The following is a 25,557-nucleotide window of genomic DNA, read 5'->3' as shown; positions in this document are numbered from 1 at the left end:
AGCTAGTTCTGTATTGCCTGTGTTGGAATGGAATGCTCGCCACTCTCCGCAATGTCTAGCAAGAGGGCTAGCTAGAAAGTAGACTAGCTAGCTAACGTGATGAAATTAGACTACAGTAGCTAGCTAACGTCCGATCTATTTTCTTGCAGGAGGGAAAGCCTTTGGATTACTAAAAGCTCAACAAAGGGAGAGATGCGAGGAAATAAACAAGGTAAGTCCGGTGTTGTTTCTAATGTAGACATTTGCATTTTATTTTGTATTATTTTGTCAATGAATGTATTATTAACAATTTATTTTCGACAGAATAATAACACTTGGCCTTGAACCTGTTTTGATTTAGCTAGCACATAGCTAATACAGTTTTAGCCAGTTAAATGTGCTAATAACGTAAACAGCATTATTGCTAGCTACATTATGCACCTGTACTTACATTTGCATGTGATAAAATCTGTCATAAATTATTAATTTAGCGCATTGTTATTGACCCGGTGACCCGTTATCTTGCCGGCTGATGGCGACGGACACTTGTTGCATGGCATACCCGTCACAGCTACGTCTTCTGGGGGTCAATCTGTGAATGTCCTTCGCGCTCCTGGTTTTAATGTCTTTCCTCGCTCTAGACCAGTCAAATGTCGCCCTAAAAGATATTGCCTACAATTTATCAAATTCCATATTCCCCAACCTGATTAAAGACTAAAATCAAAAAAGGGTAGATGCTGTGTGGCCCCTCTTCCTCGGCTTCTGGAGCCGGGCGGGTATCCCCCTGCGTTTAGACGGGAAATGGGTGTTTGGGCAGCGGGCTGAATGAGCACATTGTGTCGGGAGCGACTGTCTGGAAGTGGGCTGGAACAGGCACGCTGCATTTGAGGAGTAGCCTCAGCGGCTGTTCTCTTTCTCTCTAGCCTTCTCTCTCTCAAAAATATCTCTCTCAAAAATATATTTCAATTCAAAGGGGCTTTATTGGCATGGGAACCATATGTTTACATTGCCAAAGCATGTGACCTAAACAAACAAAAGGTAGAAGAAACAAATTTAACATCAACACATTTTTTTTTTAATGAATTGTAAACATTGCACTCAAAGGTTTAAAAAATATAGACATTTCAAGTGTTATATTATCAGCTATGTAAAGTGTTTTAGCAATGTGCAAGTAGTTGTAGTATGAATAGTGGGGAAGATAAATAAACAGATAACTATTGGTGGTATTTACAATGTTTGCGCTCAACTGTTTGCCCTTTTCTCATGGAAACGGGCCACAAATCGTGTTGCTGTGATTGCACATTGTGGTGTTTCGCCTTACATATATGGGAGTTTATCAATGTTGGATTTGTTTTCAAATTCTTTGTGGGTCTGTGTGATCAGTGGGAAATATGTCTCTAATGTGGTCATACATTTGTCAGGTTAGGAAGTGCAGCTCAGTTTCCATCTCATTTTATGGACAGTGGGCACATATACTGTCTTCTCTCTTGAGAGCCAGGTCTGCCTATGGCGACCTCTCTCAATAGCAAGGCTATGCTCACTAAGTATGTACATAGTCAAGGATTTTCTTAATTTTGTGTCAGTCACAGTGGTCAGGTATTCTACCACTGTGTACTCTCTGTTTAGGGGAGTCCCTAAATTTGCTCAGTTTTTTGGTTGATTCTTACCAGTGTGTCAAATAGTTATATTTTTTCTTCCTCATAATTTGGTTGGCACTAATTGTGTTGCTGGCCTGGTGCTCTGTGGGGTCTGTTTGTGTTTGTGAACAGAGCCCTAGAACCTGCTGGCTGAGGGGACTCTTCTCTAGGTTCATCTCTCTGTAGGTGAGGGCTTTGTGGTGGAATGTGTTGGCATCGCTTCCTTTTAGGTGGTTGTAGAATTTAATAGCGCTTTTAGGGATTTTGATAACTAGCAGGTATAGTCCTAATTCTGCTCTGCATGCATTGTTTGGGGTTTTGCATTGTACACAGAGTATATTTTTTGCAGAATTCTGTATGCAGAGTCTCAATTGGGTGTCCCATTTAGTGAATTCTTGGTTGGTGAGTGGACCCCAGACCTCACAACTATAGAGGGCAATATGTTCTATAACTGATTGAAGTGTTTTTAGCCAGACCTTAATTGGGATGTCAAGTTTTATGTTACTTTGGATGGCATAGAAGGCCCTTCTTGCCTTGTCTCTTAGATCGTTGACAGCCTTGTGGAAGTTACCTGTGGTGTTGATGTTTAGGCCGAGGTAGGTATAATTATTTGCATGTTCTAGGGCAACAGTGTCTAGATATAATTTTTATTTGTTGTCCTGGCAACTGGACCTTTTTTGTAACACCATTATTTTTGTCAGGGTTCAAGTCTTAAAGAATCTGTGCAGAAGATCTAGGTGCTGCTGTAGGCCCTCCTTGGTTGGGGACAGAAGCACCAGATCATCTGCAAACAGTAGACATTTGATTTCTGAGTCCAGTAGGGTGAGGCTGGGTGCTGCATACTTTTCTAGTGCCCTCACCAATTAATTGATATAAATGTTGAAAAGGGTGGGGCTCAAGCTGGATCCCTGTCTCACCCCACGGCCCTGAGGAAAGAAATGTGTGTGTTTATTTTAACTGCACACTTGCTGTTTCTGTACATTGATTTTATAATGTCATATGATTTTCCTCCACCAATTTCCATACATTTGTATAGCAGACCCTCATGCCAAATTGAGTCCAAAGCTTTTTTTTAAATCAACAAAGCATGAGAAGACATTTCATGCTTCTACATGCTTTTATTTTGGTTTATTTGTTTGTCAATAAGGGTGTGCAGGGTGTATGTGGTCTGTCGTACGGTATTTTGGTAAGAAGCCAATTTGACATTTGCTCAGGACAATGTTTTCACTGAGGAAATGTTGGAGTCTGCTGTTGATGATACCGCAGAGGATTTTTCAGAGATTGCTGTTGACACAGATTCTCTCTGGGGCTAGAAGCCTGTCTCTGTCTCTCTCTTGCGCGTTCTGGTCACATGGAAACAAACCTAGAAGTGAGGAGAGAGAATCAGCCCTCTGGGCAGACGTCAGTTCAACGTCTAGTTTTGATTTACATTTGGTTGAGTTGTCAACTAATGTGAATTCAATGGGAAATCAACTAAACATTTCACCAGGTCATTGGTTTTAGGTTAACAGTTGGATGAAATGACACAGAAACATTGTTGATTCAACCAGTTTTTGCTCAGTGGGAGATTGCGGAGAGAGGGCAATCAGGAGCATCACTGTTTTTAGTTTTGTTTTAGTTTTGTGGGCTGTTTAACAAAATTATCATCCTTATTTCTGCAATAACATCACTCAAATTTATACCCATATGGATGAACTGACGAAATCGACCACAAGCATACATTTGTACTATTGTGAAAAACCAAGCCTTTTTTGGTATACTCAAGAAAGTAGTAATTGCAGGTGCAGTGTAGTCACTAGTTGACCGATGATTGCCTCAGCCTGGGGTTTAGAGCTTTGCTGCCATCTTCATCTACACAGGTTCTCCCATCTCCACAGAGGAACTCTGGAGCTCTGTCAGAGTGACCATCGGGTTCTTGGTCACCTCCCTGACCAAGGCCCTTCTCCCCTGATTGCTCAGTTTGACCGGGCGGCCAGCTCTAGGAAGAGTCTTGGTGGTTCCAAACTTCTTCCATTTAAGAATGATGGAGGCCACTATGTTCTTGGGGACCTTCAATGCTGCAGAAATGTTTTGCTATCCTTTCCCAGATCTGTGCCTTGACACAATCCTGTCTCGGAGCTCTACGTACGATTCCTTCGACCTCATGGCTTGGTTTTTGCTCTGACATGCACTGTCAACTGAGGGACCTTATATAGACAGGTGTGTGCCTTTCCAAATCATGTCCTATCAATTTAATTTACCACAGGTGAACTCCAATCAAGTTGTAGAAACATCTCAAGCATGATCAATGGAAACATGATGTACCTGAGCTCAATTTCGAGTCTCATAGCAAAGGGTCTGAATATTTATGTAAATAAGGTATTTCTGTTTTTGTGTTTTTATACATTTGCAAAAATGTCTAAATACCTGTTTTCGCTTTGTAATTATGGATTATTGTGTGTAGATTGATGAGGAAAAATAGTAATTTAATCAATTTTAGAATAAGGCTGTAACGTAACAAAATGTGGAAAAAGTCAAGGGGTCTGAATACTTTCCTAATGCGCTGTATAAATATATTTTTGCTTGTCTTTTTTTCTCTCTTTTTTTCTCTAAGCTTTGTTGTACAATTTAAAGGTCAAATACACTGCATTTCAAACAGTCAGCAATAATCTAATGAGTGCAGGGCTTGTGAAGTTATACCTAGGCTAAATATAAGCCTTCCACAACCATAAGACCCACTAATAATTTAATTAGTTCATCAAAATACTTGAACATGCTTTTTTTTTGCAATAATCACTGATCTGGCTTTGAAGTCTATGAAAATGCAATTTTTTGTTACAAATTTAACTAGAACCATGCATAATGCTCATTCGCTAATAATGACTAACTTCTTGTAGCAGGCATTAGGCTATAGAAAATTGACACAGATCTCGTCAATAATCTCTCAAGCCCACGTGCTAGTGATTAGCCAGTTAATCCTCATATTTCAAGTTTAGTGAACTCGGATCTATTTGCTAGCTAACAAGGTTGAACAGTTGAATTGTTATGAACACACCTTTCTGTCTGTCTGTCTCCAACTGTTTGAAAAGCATGTTAGCCTGTCCACTTTGTTCAGATGTTGAAATCAAGTAGCCTACCTTATTTCTCAGAATGAGAAGGAATTGCCAATTCCTTATATAATTGTGTTTGCTTATTGCACATTTATAAAACAGACTAGACAGCTAGTATAACAGTCTTTGGCTGCTAGCGGTACGTGGGTACTCCAATGCCACGTGCGACGAACTGAGCATTCATTTTCTAGAATCAATGTTCATTGATACTGTCGTTTTTAGTATTGTCTGCTCTGCGTGCAATTTGAGTATCGTTACAGCAAAATATTGTCTCAATGTGTTTTGGTGTCCAAATGACCGATTATGTTGAACCAAACCGCAAATGCAAATAGCGAGTTGAAACCGCTTGTCAGAGAGGAAGATGTGATCTCTCAACTTTGTTGTTGTGAGAGTCGGGGGGATTGGCTTGGTGTGTGTGTAAACCATAGAGGAAGAGGTGACGCTAGAGGTTTCACTCTCGATAAAATCTGTCTAAAATAAGGCCAATGCGTTTCTATGGCCTTATTTTGGACCTAAGCTTGTTGCCTTGCCTTCCCACCTTTGGGACAACAACTCCCATTGTTAGGGCAGAGACATGCATCTCGCCATTATATGCAGATCTCTGGTATAAATGAGAAGGTGCACACAGCACACAGGAGCGAAGGAGACAAGACCAAAAATACAACATGAGAACAAGTGGACATAAACGCTCATAACAATGAAAAATAACAAAACCTTGATTCTTGCGATACAGGCATTTGGAATATTGCGCAAAACCAAACATTTGATTTAATCGAATTAACTAGGTATATCGCCCAGCCCTTATTGTAAGCCCCGTTCATCAGGTATAGCCAGATGAGAGTCTCCGGTAGCTTACTTTTATTCCGGTAAAACACCATTTCAACAGCGCATAGATAACAATAACCTAGCAAATTACATAGGTTGTCACTCAACTAAAAAGCCTAATATCACGCAAGCCATTTTAGCATTTGAATGCTGAAGGTGCCATGCAGATGTGCAAGATCAGGAACAGGCCGCCTACCTCGCGAAGCTGGGCACAGTGCGTGAAGCTGGGCACAGTGCACAGTTTGACTAGGCTACTGATATTCCCTAGGGTTGTTCGGTTTAGGATCTGCGGACCGATGCAGTCTTAAACGTTTGAATCGGGGACCGATGCATATCGGTGAATCGTTACATCCCTAGGTTTTAATGTCGATTGAGAGTTTCCCCTACATTCATTTAGGGGTGCTCTGTCGCTACTATTTCGTTGCCGCCACTCCAAAAATATGATTAAAAAAGGTGTGTGTGTGTACAATATATCACTTTAGTTTTATTTGATTTAAAAAACAAATATATATATATATATACATCTTTGAAATCATATTTTTGGAGAGGCGGCAATGATTTTAGCAGTGGTGGAGCGCCCCTAAATGAATATAGGGAAACACTGTTGCTAGTAATATCGTGTGTGTGATGAGTGTGATAGAAGGAGTCAGGTACAGGAGGGTAAATCACCAAATGCAGAGTTTATTCCGTCGTACACAAATAGGCACAGGGGAAAATCTACCCTGGCTCCAACAATAAACAGGCTACACTACTCTCAGGAATAAACAATCACCCACAAGGACAAGGGGGGCAGAGGGAACACTTATACACAGACAAATGAGGGGATGAGAACCAGGTGTGTGTAATTGTCAAGACAAGACAAATGGAATGATGAGATATGGAGCGGCAGTGGCTAGTAAGCCGGTGACGATGAACGCCGGAGCCTGCCCGAACAAGGAGGGGAGGCAGCCTCGGCGGAAGTCGTGACAGTGTGTTTGTTGCAGTGATGAGTCAGACCCACTGAATCGTGCCGCTGTCCTTGAGAGATTGCCTGTAATGCTGATTCTCATATTCACCTATAATTTCACACTCTCACAAACATTCTTTCTCCCTTTCTCAAACACAGATACTGCGTTATTACTGCTCACACACATGTACTGTACTAACACCCCTTCAGGCATCATAGGTCTCTTCATAATACAGTTGAAGTTGGAAGTTTACATACACCTTAGCCAAATACATTTAAACTCAGTTCTTCACTATTCCTGACATTTAATCCTAGTAAAAATTACCTGTCTTTGGTAAGTTAGGATCACCACTTTATTTTAAGAATGTGAAATGTCAGAATAATAGTAGAGAGAATTATTTATTTCAGCTTTTATTTATTTCATCACATTCCCAGTGGGTCAGATGTTTACATACACTCAATTGGTATTTGGTAGCATTGCCTTTAAATTGTTTAACTTGGGTCAAACGTTTCGGGTAGCCTTCCACAAGCTTCCCACAATAAGTTGGGTGAATTTTGGCCCATTCCTCCTGACAGAGCTGATGTCACTGAGTCAGGTTTGTAGGCCTCCTTGCTCGCACACGCTTTTTCAGTTCTGCCCACAAATGTTCTATAGGATTGAGGTCAGGGCTTTGTGATGGCCACTCCAATACCTTGACTTTGTTGTCCTTAAGCCATTTTGCCACAACTTTGGAAGTAAGCTTGGGGTCAATGTCCATTTGGAAGACCCATTTGCGACCAAGCTTTGACTTCCTGACTGATGTCTTGAGATGTTGCTTCAATATATCCACCTAATTTTCCTTCCTCATGATGCCATCTATCTTGTGAAGTGCACCAGTCCCTCCTGCAGCAAAGCACCCCCACAGCGTGATGCTGCCATCCCCGTGCTTCACGGTTTGGATGGTGTTCTTCGGCTTGCAAGCGACCCCCTTTTTCCTCCAAACATAACGATGGTCATTATGGCCAAACAGTTCTATTTTTGTTTCATCAGACCAGAGGACATTTCTCCAAAAAGTACGATCTTTGTCCCCATGTACAGTTGCAAACCGTAGTCTGGCTTTTTTATGGCGGTTTTGGAGCAGTGGCTTCTTCCTTGCTGAGCGACCTTTCAGGTTATGTCAATATAGGACTAATTTGACTGTGGATATAGATAATTTTGTACCTGTTTCCTCCAGCATCTTCACAAGGTCCTTTGCTGTTGTTCTGGGATTGATTTGCACTTTTCGCACCAAAGTACGTTAATCTCTAGGAGACAGAACGCGTCTCCTTCCTGAGCAGTATGACGGCTGCGTGGTCCCATGGTGTTTATACTTGCATACTATTGTTTCTACAGATGAACGTGGTACCTTCAGGCGTTTGGAAATTGCTCCCAAGGATGAACCAGACTTGTGGAGGTCTACATTTTTTTTTCAGAGGTCTTGGCTGATTTCTTTTGATTTTCCGATAATGTCAAGGAAAGAGGCACTGAGTTTGAAGGTAGGCCTTGAAATACATCCACAGGGACACCGCCAATTGACTCAAATGATGTCAATTAGCCTATCAGAAGCTTCTAAAGCCATGACATTGTTTTCTGGAATTTTCCAAGCTGTTTAAAGGCACAGTCAACTTAGTGAATGTAAACTTCTGACCCACTGGAATTGTGATACAGTGAATTATAAGTGAAATGATCTGTCTGTAAACAATTGTTGGAAAAATTACTTGTGTCATGCACAAAGTAGATGTCCTAACCGACTTGCCAAAACTATAGTTTGTTAACAAGACATTTGTGGAATGGTTGAAAAACTAGTTTTAATGACTCCAACCTAAGTGTATGTAAACTTCCGACTTCAGCCGTATATACAGTGGGGGAAAAAAAGTATTTAGTCAGCCACCAATTGTGCAAGTTCTCCCACTTAAAAGATGAGAGAGGCCTGTAAGTTTCATCATAGGTACACGTCAACTATGACAGACAAAATGAGTGTGAAAACCTTGTGAAGACTTACAGAAAACGTTTGACCTGTGTCATTGCCAACAAAGGGTATATAACAAAGTATTGAGAAACTTATGATATTGACCAAATACTTATTTTCCACCATAATTTGCAAATAAATTCATTAAAAATCCTACAATGTGATTTTCTGGATTTTTTTTGCCTCAATTTGTCTGTCATAGTTGACGTGTACCTATGATGAAAATTACAGGCCTCTCATCTTTTTAAGTGGGAGAACTTGCACAATTAGTGGCTGACTAAATACTTTTTTTCCCCCACTGTAATATATGCCATTTAGCAGACTATTTTATCCATGATCAATCCGACGTCTGCATTTGCCGTGCAGCATTTACGGTGAAATGGCCTCTGCAGAAGTCAGGGCATAAATACTTATTACGTTTCGTGGAGCAGCGCTATTGAGAAGGAAGTGAGTGTTAATACAGGACCTCCTGCCCCCACCTACTGTCAACGCAGAACTATACGGAGCCCACCACATTGTTACAAACTTTGGGAGGTACACAGCAATGCTGAGCTCAATTTGACCTCTGCATGCCTCCAGAGGCTCCGCCATTATGTCACACCCGGAGCCTCCGACCACATTTTCAGATCAAGCATAAATTGGCTTCAACAGTCATGCATGTGTATACATTTTACATATGGGTGGCCACAGGAATTGAACACACAACCCTGGTAGTGAACACACCATGCTCTACCAACTGAGCCATGCAGGACCACATTTCTTAACAACACCTGAACAGTCTGTCAGTCACAATGGCTGCCTGCCTTTCTTTACTGACTCCGGTATCAGAGTCATTCTCATGTCCCACTTTAATGAGCCCTAAAGCACAGGAAGAAACACACTCTGTGGGTGTGTCCCAAATGGCACCCTATTCCCTATATAGTGCACTACTTTTGACCAGGGCCCATAGGGGCTTTGGTCAAACGTAGTGCACTATATAGGAAATAGGTTTCCATTTGTGACGTAGCATGTGTCTTTACAACCCATAGGGACATGGCATGGCCAGCAGCATACCACCCTGCATCCCATTGCTTGCTTGGCTCTGAAGCTAAGCAGGGTAGGTCCTGGTCAGTCCCTGGATGGGTAGACCAGATGCTGTTGGATGTGGTGTTGGAGGGCCAGTAGGAGTCACTCTTTCCTCTGGTCTAAAAAAATAAATATCCCAGGGCCGTGATAGGGGACTTTGCCCTGTGTACGGTTCTGTCAGATGGGATGTTAAACAGGTGTCCTTACTCTATGTTGTCACTAAAGATCCCATGGCAGTTAACGTAGAGGTGTTAACCCCAGTGTCCTGGCTAAATTCCTGATCTGGCTTTCATACCATCATGGCCACCTAATCATCCCCAGCTTCCAATAATCTCCTTTTCACTGTAACTACTCCCCAGGTTGTTGCTGAGAATGTGTTCTCAGTCAACTTAATGTTTAAATAAAACAAATGGGGAATTGGTCTCACATGGCTGGTTGCTCCATTCTGTTTTCATTATTATGACTTCTCTGGGCGTTTCTGGTAGCCTACCTCCTTCCTACACCCTTGTGGGGTGTTCCGTTTGACCAAGACAAAATAACTGTTAGAGGACATCTTTGAGGTGGAGATGATTTCATTGTTTGTGCTGTAGTTGGGCTAATTCGCTCTCAAGTCTCTGACACATTGAAACCTCTTTCAGATACATTGAACTAGATACTGTAACCTCTGCATTGAAGAGTGTAAATAACATGGGTGCGTCCCAATAATATCTCATTGCTCCTGAAATGTACACTCGTTCACTACTTCCCACCAATCGAAAAAGCATTCGATTGGTGGAGGCATGTGATAGTGGGAGTTTCCACCATATTTCTTATACCAGTCATTTCCTTTCAGTGAAGGGACGTGAACAAGTGCACACTTGGGAGGAAGGAGAGATAATTGGGAGGTAGCCATGATGGTAACATTTTGTGAATCTGATACCATGTTAGACCTGTTTATCTGATGGGCTCTCAGATTTTGTTTCTCCCCTCTTCCTCTCTCCTCAGGAATACATGGAAGACCAGAAATACCGGGATGAGGAGGACCTCCCAGAAAAACTAGATTCCTTTAAAAGTAAGTCATTCTGCCAGGAAAGACCTACCCGGCCTGGAATATCTGATGTATCACTGTCCCAATTTAGGTCTGAATCACAGAGGGGTGTGAGTAAGTTGTGTCTGTGGGTTGCCTGTGGGAGTGTGTACCATATGTCAATGTGTTTATGTGCTGCCATCTCATTACTGTGTAAGTGTGGTTACGTGTGGGATTGCATGGTGTTTCATTCCATATCTACTTGAAAATGCAAACTAACCACATGATAATGTAGTCGGTTATTGTTCATCTTTTAATTTTGTGTCTGTTTTTTAGTGTGCGTCTGTCTGTTCTGTCCTGATTTCTAAGTGCGTTGTGAGGCCAGGTGGGTCCACAGCGGTCCAGACAGCAGGAATGTGGCTGCTCCTCCTCTCCTCTGGCTATTGTTGTAATTCTAGGGCTCTGGGGGAACATGTGGTTTTAGAGATTATATTAACATCTGAAACCAGGACCAGATGAACTACTACAGGGCTCTACAGGACCAGATGAACTACTACATTTTTCAATTTAGGCACACATGTGCTCCTTGTACAAAAGGTCAGCGTAGAGCCCTGTACCATATCACAGCATTGAGACTGAGGCTTACCTCAGACTCCCCCAGATTCCTGCCATATTACTGTCTACAATAAGTGTGTGTGTGTTCAGGGTTCTCCCCGAATAATTTTAAAGGGGTGCTGCACAACCTTGTGAACTGGCTGCACCACAAAACAAAAATGTGTGTGTGTGTGTGTGTGTGTATATATATATATATATATATATATATATATATATATATATATATATATATACAGTGGGGAGAACAAGTATTTGATACACTGCCGATTTTGCAGGTTTTCCTACTTACAAAGCATGTAGAGGTCTGTAATTTTTATCATAGGTACACTTCAACTGTGAGAGATGGAATCTAAAATAGAAATCCAGAAAATCGCATTGTATGATTTTAAAGTAATTAATCTGCATTTTATTGCATGACATAAGTATTTGATCACCTACCAACCAGTAAGAATTCCGGCTTTCACAGACCTGTTAGTTTTTCTATAAGAAGCCCTCCTGTTCTCCACTCATTACCTGTATTAACTGCACCTGTTTTGAACTCTTTACCTTTATAAAAGACACCTGTCCACACACTCAATCAAACAGACTCCAACCTCTCCACAATGGCCAAGACCAGAGAGCTGTGTAAGGACATCAGGGATAAAATTGTAGACCTGCACAAGGCTGGGATGGGCTACAGGACAATAGGCAAGCAGCTTGGTGAGAAGGCAACAACTGTTGGCGCAATTATTAGAACATGGAAGAAGTTCAAGATGACGGTCAATCACCCTCGGTCTGGGGCTCCATGCAAGATCTCACCTCGTGGGGCATCAATGATCATGAGGAAGGTGAGGGATCAGCCCAGAACTACACGGCAGGACCTGGTCAATGACCTGAAGAGAGCTGGGACCACAGTCTCAAAGAAAACCATTAGTAACACACTACGCCGTCATGGATTAAAATCCTGCAGCGCACGCAAGGTCCCCCTGCTCAAGCCAGCGCATGTCCAGGCCCGTCTGAAGTTTGCCAGTGACCATCTGGATGATCCAGAGGAGGAATGGGAGAAGGTCATGTGGTCTGATGAGACAAAAATATAGCTTTTTGGTCTAAACTCCACTCACCGTGTTTGGAGGAAGAAGAAGGATGAGTACAACCCCAAGAACACCATCCCAACCGTGAAGCACGGAGGTGGAAACATCATTCTTTGGGGATGCTTTTCTGCAAAGGGGACAGGACGACTGCACCGTATTGAGGGGAGGATGGATGGGGCCATGTATCGCGAGATCTTGGCCAACAACCTCCTTCCCTCAGTAAGAGCATTGAAGATGGGTCGTGGCTGGGTCTTCCAGCATGACAACGACCCGAAACACACAGCCAGGGCAACTAAGGAGTGGCTCCGTAAGAAACATCTCAAGGTCCTGGAGTGGCCTAGCCAGTCTCCAGACCTAAACCCAATAGAAAAATCTTTGGAGGGAGCTGAAAGTCCGTATTGCCCAGCGACAGCCCCGAAACCTGAAGGATCTGGAGAAGGTATGTATGGAGGAGTGGGCCAAAATCCCTGCTGCAGTGTGTGCAAACCTGGTCAAGACCTACAGGAAATGTATGATCTCTGTAATTGCACACAAAGGTTTCTGTACCAAATATTAAGTTCTGCTTTTCTGATGTATCAAAATACTTATGTCATGCAATAAAATGCAAATTAATTACTTAAAAATCATACAATGTGATTTTCTGGATTTTTGTTTTAGATTCCGTCTCTCACAGTTGAAGTGTACCTATGATAAAAATTACAGACCTCTACATGCTTTGTAAGTAGGAAAACCTGCAAAATCGGCAGTGTATCAAATACTTGTTCTCCCCACTGTATATATACACTGCTCAAAAAAATAAAGGGAACACTTAAACAACACAATGTAACTCCAAGTCAATCACACTTCTGTGAAATCAAACTGTCCACTTAGGAAGCAACACTGATTGACAATAAATTTCACATGCTGTTGTGCAAATGGAATAGACAACAGGTGGAAATTATAGGCAATTAGCAAGACACCCCCAATAAAGAAGTGGTTCTGCAGGTGGTGACCACAGACCACTTCTCAGTTCCTATGCTTCCTGGCTGATGTTTTGGTCACTTTTGAATGCTGGCGGTGCTTTCACTCTAGTGGTAGCATGAGACGGAGTCTACAACCCACACAAGTGGCTCAGGTAGTGCAGCTCATCCAGGATGGCACATCAATGCTTGCTGTGGCAAGAAGGTTTGCTTTGTCTGTCAGCGTAGTGTCCAGAGCATGGAGGCGCTACCAGGAGACAGGCCAGTACATCAGGAGACGTGGAGGAGGCTGTAGGAGGGCAACAACCCAGCAGCAGGACCGCTACCTCTGCCTTTGTGCAAGGAGGAGCAGGAGGAGCACTGCCAGAGCCCTGCAAAATGACCTCCAGCAGGCCACAAATGTGCATGTGTCTGCTCAAACGGTCAGAAACAGACTCCATGAGGGTGGTATGAGGGCCCGACGTCCACAGGAGGGGGTTGTGCTTACAGCCCAACACCGTGCAGGACGTTTGGCATTTGCCAGAGAACACCAAGATTGGCAAATTCGCCACTGGCGCCCTGTGCTCACAGATGAAAGCAGGTTCACACTGAGCACATGTGACAGACGTGACAGAGTCTGGAGACGCCTTGGAGAACGTTCTGCTGCCTGCAACATCCTCCAGCATGACCGGTTTGGCGGTGGGTCAGTCATGGTGTGGGGTGGCATTTCTTTGGGGGGCCGCACAGCCCTCCATGTGCTCGCCAGAGGTAGCCTGACTGCCATTAGGTACCGAGATGAGATCCTCAGACCCCTTGTGAGACCATATGCTGGTGCGGTTGGCCCTGGGTTCCTCCTAATGCAAGACAATGCTAGACCTCATGTGGCTGGAGTGTGTCAGCAGTTCCTGCAAGAGGAAGGCATTGATGCTATGGACTGGCCCGCCCGTTCCCCAGACCTGAATCCAATTGAGCACATCTGGGACATCATGTCTCGCTCCATCCACCAACGCCACGTTGCACCACAGACTGTCCAGGAGTTGGCGGATGCTTTAGTCCAGGTCTGGGAGGAGATCCCTCAGGAGACCATCCGCCACCTCATCAGGAGCATGCCCAGGCGTTGTAGGGAGGTCATACAGGCACGTGGAGGCCACACACACTACTGAGCCTCATTTTGACTTGTTTTAAGGACATTACATCAAAGTTGGATCAGCCTGTAGTGTGGTTTTCCACTTTAATTTTGAGGGTGACTCCAAATCCAGACCTCCATGGGTTGATACATTTGATTTCCATTGATAGTTTTTGTGTGATTTTGTTGTCAGCACATTCAACTATGTAAAGGAAAAAGTATTTAAAAAATATTATTTCATTCATTCAGATCTAGGATGTGTTGTTTAAGTGTTCCCTTTATTTTTTTGAGCAGTGTATATAAATATATATATATATATATATATATATATATATATATATATATATATATATATACAGTACCAGTCAAAAGTTTGGACACACCTACTCATTCAAGGGTTTTTCTTTATTTTTACTATTTTCTACATTGTAGAATAATAGTGAAGACATCAAAACTATGAAATAACACATATGGAATCATGTAGTAACCAAAAAAGTGTTAAACAAATCAAAAAATATTTTATATTTGAGATTCTTCAAATAGCCACCCTTTGCCTTGATGACAGCTTTGCACACTCTTGGCATTCTCTCAACCAGCTTAACCTGGAATGCTTTTCCAACAGTTTTGATGGAGTTCCCACATATGCTGAGCACTTGTTGGCTGCTTTTCCTTCACTCTGCCGTCCAACTCATCCCAAACCATCTCAACTGGGTTGATGTCGGGGATTGTGAAGGCCAGGTCATCTGATGCAGCATTCCATCACTCTCCTTCTTGGTAAAATAGCCCTTACACAGCCTGGAAGTGTGTTGGGTTATTGTCCTGTTGAAAAACAAATTATATTCCCACTAAGCCCAAACCAGATGGGATGGCGTGTCGCTGCAGAATTCTGTGGTACCCATGCTGGTTAAGTGTGCCTTGAATTCTAAATTAATCACAGACAGTGTCACCAACAAAGCACCCCCACACCATCACCTCCTCCTCCATGCTTTACGGTGGGAACTACACATGCGGCAATCATCCGTTCACCCACACCGCATCTTACAAAGACATGGCGGTTGGAACCAAAAATCTCATTTTTGGTCTCCAGACCAAAGGACAGATTATTCTACAATGTAGAAAATAGTGAAAAATAAAGAAAAACCCTTGAATGAGTAGGTGTGTCCAAACTTTTGACTTGTACTGTATATATGTACAGTGCATTCGGAAAGTATATTGACCCCTTGACTTTTTCCACGTTTTGTTACGTTACAGCCTTATTCTAATGGATTACATTGGTTTTTTTTTCCTTCATCAATCTACACACAATACCCCAAAATGACAAAGTGAAAACAGGTTTTTAGAAATCTTTGAAAATTTATAAAACATTTAAAACAAATACCTTATTTACATAATTATTCAGACCCTTTGAAATTGAGCTCAGGTTCATCCTGTTTCCATTGATCATCCTTGAGATGTCTCTACAAGTTGATTGGAGTCCACCTGTGGTAAATGTAATTGATTGGACAAGATTTGGAAAGGTACACACCTGTCTATATAAGGTCCCACAGTTGACAGTGCATGTCAGAGCAAAAACCAAGCAATGAGGTCGAAGGAATTGTCCGTAGAGCTCTGAGACAGGATTGTGTCTAGGCACAGATCTGGGGAAGGGTAGCAAGAAATGTCTGCAGCATTGAAGGTCCCCAAGAACACAGTGGCCTCCATCATTCTTAAATGAAAGAAGTTTGGAACCACCAAGACTCTTCCTAGAGCTGGCCGCCCGGCCAAACTGAGCAATCGGGGAAGAAGGGCCTTGGTCAGGGAGGTGACCAAGAACCCGATGGTCACTCTGACAGAGCTCCAGAGTTCCTCTGTGGAGATGGGAGAACCTTCCAGAAGGACAACCATCTCTGCAGCACTCCACCAATCAGGCCTTTATGGTAGAGTGGCCAGACGGAAGCCACTCCTCAGTAAAAGGCACAGGACAGCTCGCTTGGAGTTTGCCAAAAGTCACCTAAAGGACTCTCAGACCATGAGAAACAAGATTCTCGGGTCTGATGAAACCAAGATTGAACTCTTTGGCCTGAATGCCAAGCGTCACGTCAGGAGGAAACCTGGCACCATCCCTACGGTGAAGCATGGTGGTGGCAGCATCATGTTGTGGGGATGTTTTTCAGCGGCAGGGACTGGGAGACTAGTCAGGATCGAGGGAAAGATGAACGAAGCAAAGTACAGAGATCCTTGATGAAAACCTGCACCAGAGCGCTCAGGACCAGCGACGCTCCTCATCCAAACTGAGAGAGCTTGAGAGGATCTGCAGAGAAGAATGGGAGAAACTCCCCAAATACAGGTGTGCCAAGCTTATAGCGTCATACCCAAGAAGGCTGTAATTGCTGCCAAAGGTGCTTCAACAAAGTACTGAGTAAGGGGTCTGAATACTTATGTAAATGTTTTTCAGTTTTGTTATTGATACATTTGCAAACTATTTTTGCTTTGTCATTATGGGGTATTTTGTGCAGATTGATGTGGAAAAAAACATTTTAATTCAACTTTATTTTGTTATCATTTAAGGCCAGGCACCACACCCTAATATATTATTATTTGCTCTAGATTGCAGGGAATGGCAGTTACAGGTGTTCAAAAACGAGTCCAAAGGGGGTCACTCTTCCTGAGGAGAACCCTGGTGTGTGTGTGTCATCATTCAAGGACAGGTCTGAAAGTATGATAGTTGCAGTAGTGCTCTGTGTGTGTGTTTTACATGTAAGTCCTAAGATTATAAACATAGGCATATAGCAGAGGAGGCTGGCGGGATGAGCTATAGGAGGACAGGCTCATTGTAATGGCTGGAATGGAATGATTGGAATGGTACCAAACACATCAAGCACATTGAAACAACATGTTTGACTCCGTTCCATTGACTCCATTCCAGCCATTATGATGAGCCTGTCCTCCTTTAGCTCCTCCCACAAGCCTTCTCTGGCCAATAGGAGAACTATATAGAGCCCTGGTGCTGTATGTATTTCTCATACAGCAAATGTTTGAAGGTATTGTTCCCATTCGAGAGCGGGCGAGAATTAGTAAAGAGCAAGGACACAAGACGTTATTGTTTTGGGAAAGAATGACAGGAGTCTCTCATGTAGCATCCCACTCTGTCTCAGCTGAGGCCTCAATCCAACAGCCCCACGCCCCAGAGGCTCCAGGGGTTGATGCGTGTATCACACAAATATGTCTGTCAGAGCAAACTCCTGACCATGGAGAGAAGAGAGGGAGAGAAGGAGAGAGTGAGACAATGTGTGATTGTCAGTCCTTGCCCTTTATGCTCACAGCAAAGACGGATGGATGGTTGATTGACAGAGCGCTTCAGGAGAAGAGGCCCACTCACAAAGCAGTGTGTAGGTAGCAGGCGGGAACAGGAGAGGGGCCCTCTCCTTAGAGTTCACAAACAGGGTCAGCATTGTCCCACAACTTCACCCTCACCCCCCCACACACACGGTGACAGAGTTCCACAACTCAAGGCCTCACACACAAACACAGAGGCTCCATTGTGACAGGGGAAACAGCTAGGCCTAATCCAGAAATCTGACTAATTACAGAGTACCAGAGAGAGAGAGAGAGAGTTCCAGAGAGAGAGAGAGAGAGTTCCAGAGAGAGTTCCAGAGAGAGAGTTCCAGAGAGAGAGAGAGTTCCAGAGAGAGAGAGAGAGAGAGAGAGAGAGAGAGAGAGAGAGAGAGAGAGAGAGAGAGAGAGAGAGAGAGAGAGAGAGAGAGAGAGAGAGAGAGAGAGAGAGAGAGAGAGAGAGAGAGAGAGAGAGAGAGAGAGGTTTTTATCTCCACAACAAGACTTTCGTGAAGGATCTGAACTACATCATAACAGTATTGCCCAAACTGTAGGTCAAATGAGAGGATCTGTTCATTGCCATTAGGCCAGGACCATCTTTTTTCCTCGCTGCCCTGTCTGACCCTAGCCTGCCAATGCGAGACACACCTGCTATGACCAGCTGTCTGTGGGTGTGTTAAGCAACGTTTTTTTTTTCTACTCTCTCCCTAATGCGTTCTGTTCGTGTGTGTTATTAAAGGGCCCTTACCTTTGTTAGGTGTTCCATTGAGGCACCTCAACCCTCCTTATTTAGTCTTCTGTGTGTTAACCATGCAAGCTAACCATGCAGTTTTGTGTTGATTTGTTTTGCAGACAAATATGCAGAGTTTGACCTGAATGACCAGGGAGAGATTGGTGAGTAGTGGAAACGGCAAGCAGCCAGGTGCTCAACAGTGATATCCAACTACAGTGCTTTGTGTGTGTAATCACTGAGCAGTAGTCAAGACCTCCGTGTGTTGTGGGTATGGGATGAACCAGAGGTCAATGAGGGCTTCATGTGTCGCTATTGTGTCTCACTAGAAAGGTGATACTGTATTTGGCCTACTGGCCTTGAAAACAGGTGTCAGATAAGCGTGCGTTTGGCTGCTTGTGTGAGTGTGTTTGCCAGGTGTTGTGTGTGTGTGTGTGTGTGTGTTGTGTGTGTGTGTTAACCATTCTCCTCCTGTGTGGGTGTCTCCCTGCAGATATGATGGGGATGAAGCGGATGATGGAGAAGCTGGGTGTTCCTAAGACCCACCTGGAGATGAAGAAGATGATCTCCGAGGTGACCGAAGGCAACAGCGACAGCATCAACTACAGAGACTTCGTCAAGATGATGCTGGGCAAGCGCTCGGCCGTCCTCAAACTGTGAGTGGGTGTGTGCTGTGTGTCTTGGGGGAGGTATTGGGTTGGGGTGTGTGTGTTTGCGGCACCTGTCGCCGACATATGTGCATTGTGCTGCGTCATGTTTCATTGGCATCTGTTTATTTTCTTCATCTTTGTGGGTGTGTGACTGACCAGTTCATCCTCTGCTGTGTCAGCCAGTTGTTATCTTTCAGCAGAGGTCTGGGATGACAGGTGATGACATCGTCACTAGCCACATGGCACCAGCGTTTATCGCCATGGTATTCATGGTGGGAGGAGCATAAGACAGACATCCCTGAGTACAGTCCAAGACTCTGCCCTGTCCAGAACCACCATTCATCTAAGGGTAACACTGTCAAGGGAAACATCTCTGAGTTGAGACAGGAATGGACCTTCGAAAGCCAGTCACCAGGTGTTTTGGACAGGGTTACTTGTGTAAGCAGGGCCTAAAATTACACCCGCCACCTGCCAAATGCGGGTAGATTTTTGGCATTGGTTGGTAAGATGTCTATTTAACCAGCCACGTTGGCGGGTGGTCAGGGCTCCACAATGCGAGCATTTCACTCGCATTTGTGAATAGAAATAGTCAAGTGTAATCCCGTTTATAGTAAAATAAATGCTGCAGTAGCTGTTTTCAATGTATTTCCGCCGTTTTGTTTCATAGCTGGTATATTAATCGCACAAAGTCAAAGACCTACGAATCCGATATAGCCTATTCCACCTCGCGCTGCAACACTGCCTGGGCGGGGGCTGTGCGCACGTGAAGAGCTGAGTGAAAGATTCATTTTTAGAAGCGCTGGGCACAGGTATAAAAGTTGGTCTAATTTACTTGAAACGAAAGTCTATAATATAATAATATAATATGCCATTTAGCAGAGTACTGAAGTGAGACTTTGTCCTTGTGTTTCTTGGCTATTTATATTGTTTTGTTCACAAGCCAGGTTGTGTTTCTATGTTTGAGTTTCAACTGCTAGGGAAGAGAAGAAGACACTTCTACTAGTCAGACTCAATCTCACAGGCACAAACATGACTCGAATCGCGCTACCATGGTAACCTCCTGCCCTTCAAGGGGCAGGTGAAAATATTTGTCTCATCTGTGATATTTTGGTCACAAAAATGTAATTGTTCGATATACCACATCAGTTACTTCTTACTAGTAATACCTTTATTGTTTTAGAAACATTACAAAGCATGCTCAACTGTTTTCTTTTGTGTTTTGTTGGTGTGATTTTAGCAGTAAACAAGTGGCTGGCAGATATCTGCAGGTCTAGTCAGTGTGTGTTTGCTATTGCATGTCAGCTCTAACTGGACTAAACTGGCCAGGCAGATCCTTAGCCAGACAAGTCTCCTCATAATCCCAAATACACTCATCATCAGCCGGAAACACAATTTTTCTCCACTGCTCCTTCCACTCTTTCTTTGTTAATCTCTCACTCTCACTCCCAATCTTTCTCTCTCCCTCGCTCTCTCGCTCTCTCCATCCTTCATCAGTAGAGGTGGTGACCCTAGCAAGAGAAAATGAAAGAGGCCTTTTCTCATTTGGGAAAAAGTCTGTCCTCTACCCTCTCTCCTCCGTCCTTTCTCCTCTGTGACCCGGAAACCGTTAAGTGGTCGAGTGGTCGAGGAGATGTCAATTCGTTAGAAGGCGAACGGAAGAGTGTCCTCCCCTCCTCAATAGCCACCTTACATCGAGGATAGTCATGTGTATCCTACCTGAGTCCTTCCCAGAAGAGTTTTGGACTCTGCCACACCCCCTTTGAATCAGCTTTTGTTTTGTCAGAGAAGAAAAACATGCACACGTTTAAAAACAATATGCTACTTATCGTTTTATCTATAAAATGTATTTCACAACTAACTTAATTTGTTTTTATCACTTTACACATTTATTTTGGGATGCACCCCTGTAAATGTAATTTGCCTGATGATGCTTGTATGGAGGAGTCTCATTTGATACAAGCCCATTTTCGTCCACGTTCCCTCTCCCTGCCGCCTCTACTTTTTCAAAAGGAGGCGAGGGAGGATACAGGAGTTGAGCAAACCAATTGACAAAAGGCCAGAGTAAATGTTGCTACCTTTTATTCTCTGTCTGAGTGATTTGAGACCCCTTTCAAAAACCTTTCTCCCATTCCAGCCTTTTAATGTGTGCATCTGATTGGACGTCCTCCAAGTTGGCCACAGCGATCTACAACGGCTCTCTTGTTGTATTATATTATGCTGTTTCTCTCCTGGGACAGAGAGAGAGGGGGAGTTGGAGAGAGAGAATGAGAGTTGGAGAGAGAGAGTGATGGGTTTGAGGACAGAAAACAGGAGCTATTATATAGTTAGTAAACTGTTATTCAGAGTTTCTTGGCAGAGGAACAATTGGTTTTGTTGTAATTACAGGGAAATAATTTGAGTCGGGCACTACTAACGGCCAGAGTGGTTCTGGGGCCAAGTCCAGGCATTTTGTTTCCTGGGTTGGCCATTTGAGTGCCAGAGTAGACTAAACACACATTTGGCTTCACGCACACATGCCAGGGATTCCGCCAGACATTTGACCGGCAACATTTGTATTTACCGGACATTTGAGAAATGTACTGGACCCATATGCATTGGGTGCGTAACCTGAATAGGGCATCCACTCACGGTGCTCAGAATGACGGAAATCACATTTAAAATATGGTAATTCATATTAACAGAACATGCAAGTCGAGGATGCAACGATGTGCGGTCCTTCTTACTGAATTCTGATGTGCACTTTGAACATGTTAGAATAACTGTCCACATTTACTTTTCTTCAGCCAACGAACAGCAAAATCACTAGCCTATGTCAATCTACTATAGTAGAAAAGTTTAGGCTACCTATTCTATTGATCAGCTTGTTGAGAAAGAAATGGCCTATTCCAAGCAGACTCTGGGACAGTTGTGGGACGATTGATCCCAAATTCATACAACCAGTAGGCCTAGGTAACATAACAATACAAAATTAAGTACAAAAGCAATGAATCTGATGCAACAGATCAGAACGTTTAGCTTAAAATGTTGATTAACTATTATTTCTTCACATTATAAGCACAGCAATGTGCACAAGGCAGTAGACTATGTGCGAATGTTCGTTCCATAACGCAGTTAGCGTGAACACACCATTGTCAAAAGGGCACAGCACATGCGAGTGGTTTCATGTGACAGAGAAGAAAATAACCGTTAGAAATGTTGAAAGAGAGGTGATCTAATAGGCTATTTTGAAGCAAGGTAAAACATGCCTCATAATATGTATTACAGTTTTTTCCCATTGCTAACACACTAAAATGACATGCACAGCACAATTATTTAAACTGACACACAGAGAGCAAAACCTCTTCTCAAGTCTCCAAAAGTTTTTTTGCAATTCAAAATGGCACTTTTTAAATGCACTGCACACGGTTCTCTGCATAAGACACAACAATCTGACATAAAGTCACATGTTTGCCATTTCAAAACACTGCCATTCAAAATGACACTACATGAGCTAATTGGCCAATACATGTGCCACCTGGCCAAACACCTCAATGGTTAATTGTTACCACTTCAATCAGGAAGTAAGCACTATGAAAAGACCACAGGTGAGCACCTTTTGTTTTACAACAACAATGGAAGACGTTGCAGAAAGAGGAAGAGGAAGAGGGAGGGTGAGAATGAGGGGGGGAGGAAGAGTGAGAGTTAGGGGTAGAGCTGGTAGAGGAGTTCATGGCCAAAGAAGACAACAAATTTCAAATGAAATCAGAGCAACCTTAGTTGATCATGTCATCAACCATGGGCTGACAATGCGAGAGGCTGGACAGAGAGTGCAGCCCAACTTGAGCCGTTTTACTGTCGCCTGTGTCATCCGGACATTTAGACTGGAGTACAGGTATGTAACCAACATTTATTTCACACGATGTAGTACACCCCATGTCATAGTGTATCAGTTGGGTGACACCTGTTTACTTCATGAATGGCTGATGTCATACACTAACTGTACAAGTTTCATGTACAATGTACTCTACTGTGGGGGAAATATCTTTAGGCTGCATTGTCCAAGCCCTATATTTATGTTTTTTTGTTTTTCTAAAGGACTGGGAGACGCAACCATGGTGGAGGAAGGGGCCAAATGTTCACCGGGGTTCAGGAAGCTGCCATTGTAAACTTGGTTTTGGAAAATAATGAAATCAGATTACGAGAAATTCAAAGCCACATCATCCAAGACAACACCATATTCAACAACATTCAACAAGTCAGTCTGTCCACATTGGCTCGCATTCTCAAGCGAAACCAAATCAGAATGAAACAACTTTATAAGGTGCTGTTTGAGAGAAACTCTCAAAGAAACAAAGAGGTCAGACGAGCATATGTGGATGTAAGTACAATATTGACTGCAGTACACTACACGCAACATTGTTTCCCAGTGTACTGGATAACACCATATTGACTGCTTTTGTTCTTTGTTTTCAGGGAGTACTGGAAATGGATGCTCATGCAATCCCACATGAGTTCAGATTTTATAGATGAGGCTGGGTTCAACCTTGCAAAGACCAGAAGAAGGGAGAGAAACGTCATTGGCCATAGAGCCATTATAGATGTTCCTGGCCAACGTGGTGGGAACATCACAATGTGCGCTGCCATCTCCAATACGCATGGTGTCCTCCACCGTCATGCCAACCTTGGACCATACAACACAGCCCATATTCTCACATTTCTGGACATTCTCATACCACCAGAGCGTATGAATGATGCAGACCATCAAAGAACCCGGTATGTTGTAGTATTTCTCGTGCATTTCTCGTGCAATACCTCCCACCATACTCACCATTTCTGAACCCCATAGAAGAGTTATTTTCGGCATTGCGGTGGAAGGTATACGACCGGCAGCCCTTTGTGCGCATGCCTCTAGTGCAGGCTATGGAAGAGGCATGTGATGAGATTGATGTGGGTGCGATTCAGGGATGCATAAGGCACTCAAGGCGCTTCTTCCCTCGATGTCTGGCAAGGGAAGATATTGCCTGTGATGTGGACGAGGCGTTGTGACCAGACCCAGCTGTGCGGCAAGATGCTGCCTAATTATTTTTCTTGCCTCTTGGTTTTCTATATCTTTTTCTGCAATTTTCTTTTTCAGTTCACTGTTTTTTGTGAGCATATTTTTGTTCAGTCCAATGTACAGTAGGGAGAACAAGTATTTGATACACTGCCGATTTTGCAGGTTTTCCTACTTACAAAGCATGTAGAGGTCTGTAATTTTTATCATAGGTACACTTCAACTGTGAGAGACGGAATCTAAAACAAAAATCCAGAAAATCACATTGTATGATTTTTAAGTAATTAATTTGCATTTTATTGCATGACATAAGGATTTGATCACCTACCAACCAGTAAGAATTCTGGCTCTCACAGACCTGTTAGTTTTTCTTTAAGAAGCCCTCCTGTTCTCCACTCATTACCTGTATTAACTGCACCTGTTTGAACTCGTTACCTGTATAAAAGACACCTGTCCACACACTCAATCAAACAGACTCCAACCTCTCCACAATGGCCAAGACCAGAGAGCTGTGTAAGGACATCAGGGATAAAATTGTAGACCTGCACAAGGCTGGGATGGGCTACAGGACAATAGGCAAGCAGCTAGGTGAGAAGGCAACAACTGTTGGCGCAATTATTAGAAAATGGAAGAAGTTCAAGATGACGGTCAATCACCCTCGGTCTGGGGCTCCATGCAATATCTCACCTCGTGGGACATCAATGATCATGAGGAAGGTGAGGGATCAGCCCAGAACTACACGGCAGGACCTGGTCAATGACCTGAAGAAAGCTGGGACCACTGTCTCAAAGAAAACATTAGTAACACACTACGCCGTCATGGATTAAAATCCTGCAGCGCATGCAACGTCCCCCTGCTCAAGCCAGCGCATGTCCAGGCCCGTCTGAAGTTTGCCAATGACCATCTGGATGATCCAGAGGAGGAATGGGAGAAGGTCATGTGGTCTGATGAGACATAAATATAGCTTTTATGTCTAAACTCCACTCGCTGTGTTTGGAGGAAGAAGAAGGATGAGTACAACCCCAAGAACACCATCCCAACCGTGAAGCATGGAGGTGGAAACATCATTCTTTGGGGATGCTTTTCTGCAGAGGGGACAGGACGACTCCACCGTGTTGAGGGGAGGATGGATGGGGCCATGTATCGCAAGATCTTGGCCAACAACCTCCTTCCCTCAGTAAGAGCATTGAAGATGGGTTGTGGTTGGTCTTCCAGCATGACAACGACCCGAAACACACAGCCAGGGCAACTAAGGAGTGGCTCCGTAAGAAGCATCTCAAGGTCCTGGAGTGGCCTAGCCAGTCTCCAGACCTGAACCCAATAGAAAATCTTTGGAGGGAGCTGAAAGTCCGTATTGCCCAGCGACAGCCCCAAAACCTGAAGGATCTGGAGAAGGTCTGTATGGAGGAGTGGGCCAAAATCCCTGCTTCAGTGTGTGCAAACCTGGTCAAGACCTACAGGAAACGTATGATCTCTGTAATTGCAAACAAAGGTTTCTGTACCAAATATTAAGTTCTGCTTTTCTGATGTATCAAATACTTATGTCATG

At 43.5% G+C, this 25,557-nt stretch overlaps 1 pseudogene across 1 annotated transcript in view; it reads left to right on the top strand.

The window, feature by feature from the left end:
- LOC311099637 (allograft inflammatory factor 1-like) overlaps positions 1-25,557 on the top strand; it is a 40,898-nt pseudogene that overhangs the window by 167 nt on the left and 15,174 nt on the right. The window contains exons 2-5 of the transcript XR_014615710.1: positions 150-211; positions 10,514-10,580; positions 18,449-18,490; positions 18,820-18,982. The product of XR_014615710.1 is annotated as an allograft inflammatory factor 1-like (transcript). The remainder of the gene's footprint in view (positions 1-149; positions 212-10,513; positions 10,581-18,448; positions 18,491-18,819; positions 18,983-25,557) is intronic.

This window comes from Coregonus lavaretus (genome assembly GCF_964263955.1).
Source record: "Coregonus lavaretus genome assembly, chromosome: 24".
Lineage (NCBI taxonomy): Eukaryota > Metazoa > Chordata > Actinopteri > Salmoniformes > Salmonidae > Coregonus > Coregonus lavaretus.
The sequence above is the reverse complement of the archived record's forward strand: the minus strand, read 5'-3'. Positions and strand labels throughout refer to the sequence as shown.